Here is a 4,035-nt window from a genome sequence, read left to right on the forward strand (position 1 = left end):
ATTCATCAAAAAGATGGTAATATTCTCAAAAAGTACTATCTTTAAATAGAAAAAGGCTTTGTATTTTGGTTTATCCAAAAAGAAATATAGGTTTTGTATTGTGTGACGGATGGAGTAGTAAAAAAAATATATATAACCATTTTATAAACATATTTAAAAGAGCATTCTCTATATAAAAAGTAGGTACTTCAGCTCTATTTAAATGGTGAAAAGGAAGTTAAGTTCGGCATAATAGCTAATTATTGTGAGACCTTTTGATCAAATAACAATGGACTATCTCGTTAAAGACTTGCAAATTAATTTTTTATTGTTTGAATTTAGAAGGGGTAAGCTGCAAACACTTTTATCCAGTGTATTCAATGGGACTTTTGGGTTTAACTATATTAAGTAAACCATCCGTATTTTTGAAGCATCTTGCTTGTATCAGTTGTATGTTGTCAGTGGATTATCATCCCACCATTCTAAAGAAGAATCAAGCCAAAGCCTGTCTTCTTATGTATGCACAGTGAAGCTTAAGCAAAGGAAGACTCAAATTATGAGATGAATGGAACTGTTCTAGGTATAACAATCCCCCTCATTCCCCTCCATCCCCAAATCAGACCTTTGAGCAGTGTCATAATTTCTGCAATCTACAAAAAATAAGGCTTCAGTGTAAATGAAACATGAATATGGGAAGGTTATAAAATGAGGTTTACCAGTTAGATCTATCATATTTTATAATAGGCTGCAATTCCTGCTGTCTTCTCCTCCTCGTAATAATACATATCTGAACACTGTATCATAGTAGCAGAGTAAATGCAAACATTAGCAAAAATGACAAGAAAGCAAGATCAACTACCATCAATTAAAAATTATTGATACTTCCATTACATGGTTTTGGTCCTTGGTAAGCAAAGTCACAGCCAATCTTCTTCTGTGAGTGCACAAAGAAATGTGTAGAGCTCACTTTCTCACAGATTGGTGTGGAAGTAACCACAAAATTCTGTTACATGCTCCCATCAGAGGCTCAGACCTACCAGCTTCAAGTATCTTTCTGAAATCTAAAAGTTTTCTTGACCTAAACCCAACTGCATCCCGGGATTTTCTTGAGCCCAGCATCACTTTGTTTCAACCTCGTATTTTTAGCCTCAACCCACCTACCAGATTGAGCATAAATATTTGATAAACCAATAAAATGTGCTGGGTTTCCAGGCTCAAGTTCCACTAACTTGTTCAATGCCATTTCTGCCAAGTCTGAATTAGAATGCATTCTACATGCGCCCAATAAAGCTCCCCAAACAGCAGCATCAGGTTCAACTGGGATTTGATTGAGGAGGTTTGTAATTTCACTAAATAGACCACCACGGCCCAACAAATCAACCATGCAAGCATAGTGCTCCAATTTTGGTTCAAGATGGAACTTTTCATGCATGGAATTGAATATTCTTCTTGCTTCTTCTACCAAACCACCATATCTGCATGCTGACAGGACACTCAGAAAAGTCACTGAGTCAACCATCACATTATCACATTGCATCTGTGAAAAAAGTTCAACAGCACGAGCTGCAAGCCCATGAACGGCATACACAGCAAGCATTGTATTCCATGTTACTGTATCTTTGTATTTCATCTCATCAAATAATTTCTCTGAACAATCGAAGTGTCCACATTTGGCATACATATCAATAAGACTATTACTAATGTGTGTATTGGACTGAAACCCCATTTTTGTTGTACAGGCATGCAGTAACATACCTTCTGGGAGAGCAGTTAGATCTGCTGCTGCAGGGAGGACACTTACTATAGAAACTGCAGAAGGCTGTAGTCCTTCAGATTTCATCCGACAAAAGGCATAAAGAGCTTCTTTGGACTTCCTGTTATGCACATAACTGGAAATTATGGCATTCCAAGTAACCGTGTCTTAATGTAGTCCATTTCATTAAATAACTTCTCAGCTGAACATAGCCTGTTGCACTTGCCATACATGTCAATCAAAGCATTCTTTACATGACACTCGGATGCGAATCCACCTTTTATAATCAGGCCATGAACACATGTCCCTTGTTTAAGATCTTGGGAAAGTGCACAAGATGGGATCACACTCACCATAGTTTCAAAATCAGGTTTTAACCCTGAAGTTAGTAATTCAAGGAATATTTTCATCACTTGAAATATGTTGCCACTCTGAGAATATCCACTTATCAGAGAATTATAGGAAACTATGTTTTTGCTCGGCATTCTATAAAAGAAGGCCAGAGCCTGAGTGAACAATCCCCGCTTAGCATACATCGAAACTAGGCCATTCCCAACTGCAACTTCTGAATCAGTACCTGCTTTAAGACAATAACAGCGAATGCTTTTTCCTGGTTTCCCTGATGAAAGTTCTGCGCAAGCTGGAAAGATACTCAACAGAGTTACACTACTTGGTTTTAGCTTCTCAAGCACCATTTCACGAAATAGTAATACTGCTTCTACAGGGAACCCACATTGTACAAATGCAGCAATTAAAGCAGACCAAGCAATCAAATCTTTTTCCTTGAGCGCCCTAAAAATTCGATTGGCTTTTCCAAACTCTCCACATTTTACATACATTGTCATCAGAGAAGTAGCAACTATAGTATTTGAGTCAATACGATATCGCATTGTGCAATTATGAATCTCCTTCCCTTTCTCCAAATCTCTCAACTCGGAAGCAGCTAAAGAGGAACTAACAACAGATATTTTATTCATCACTGCACTTTTACCCTTCATCTCATCAAATAACTCCAATACTTCACAGAAATATCCATTATGAGCATAACCAGCCATCATCGTTCCCCACGACACATGATCCCTACCACGCAAATGATCAAAAACAGTTCGAGCATATTCTATAAGCCCACATTTAGAGTATATATCAATCAATCCATTGTAAACTTTAGTTGGAAAACCACTCCTGATCACAAAGCCATGAATTGACCTACACAACCTTACATTCTCCAATTTACAAACACTAGGAAACATATTCAACAATGTAACAGAATTCGGCACAACCCCAACTCGTTGCATTGCCCGGACAAAACCCAATGCTTCATCAGGATCCCCATCCTTTGAAAGTCCAGCAATCATAGCATTCCAAGAAACAATATCTGTCTTAGGCATTTTATCAAACACTTCCCGTGCACGATCAAGTCGATCCATTTTACAATACATATCAACCAAACTAGTAGAAATATACACATCCAACTCCAATTTTCTCCTAATCACATCATTATGAATGTTAACACCCTCTTTTAAGTCAAAATTACCAGCACAAGCTTTAAGCACAAAAGTATAAGTATATTTATCAGGCACTAATTCTCTTTCCAACATTCTACTATACAATTCTAATGCTTTATCAAATTGATCAGACCTTGAATATGCTCTAATCATAGAATTATACAAAATTACATCTGGGTTTGTTACAGAATCAAAAACCAACTTAGCAAAATCACAATTTTGGAGTGAAGAATAGGTGTTTATCAAATGGGTAAGGATTGAATTGGTATGGGTCATACCCAGAACTACCAAACGGCCATGAATGCTGAGAAGGGAGCTCAAATTCCTGCAAGAAGAAAGGAGAGAAAGATAGTGAGAGTAATTGGTTGGGACCATGATTTTTGTTCAAAATTTTCTATTCGTGGTAAACCTGTAGGAGAGAAGGGTGTTCATATAAATACGAAGTATTTCGGTTACTCGTTGCACTTTATTTTGAAAATTGATTATTTTAACTTAGGAAATTTTTCACTTTTGCTAGAGAAGGTATTGCGTATGTACGGACGCACAAACTATTTGGTGCAGGAGGATTGACTGATATATTTTAGTCGTTGGCTCATATATTTCATTTATTGACTGATTTTTTTTTTCTTGTTATCTGATGTCAAACATAATTTGGCTTATATATTTCTTTAGTTGACTGATATATTTATTTTGTCGGATGATATGTATATTTTAATTGGTGGCTTATATGTTTCATTTTGTTAGCTGATATGTTTATTTTGTTGGCTTACTTGTTGCTTTTGTTGGCTGATACGCTTC

At 36.6% G+C, this 4,035-nt stretch overlaps 1 pseudogene; it reads right to left on the bottom strand.

Moving 5' to 3' along the window:
* Positions 1-882: 882 nt before the first annotated feature.
* On the bottom strand, positions 883-3,612 carry LOC145592011 (pentatricopeptide repeat-containing protein At2g39620-like; annotated as a pseudogene).
* Positions 3,613-4,035: the final 423 nt, after the last annotated feature.

Source organism: Chenopodium album, chromosome 18 (genome assembly GCF_948465745.1).
Source record: "Chenopodium album chromosome 18, dcCheAlbu1.1, whole genome shotgun sequence".
Classification (NCBI taxonomy): Eukaryota; Viridiplantae; Streptophyta; class Magnoliopsida; order Caryophyllales; family Amaranthaceae; genus Chenopodium; species Chenopodium album.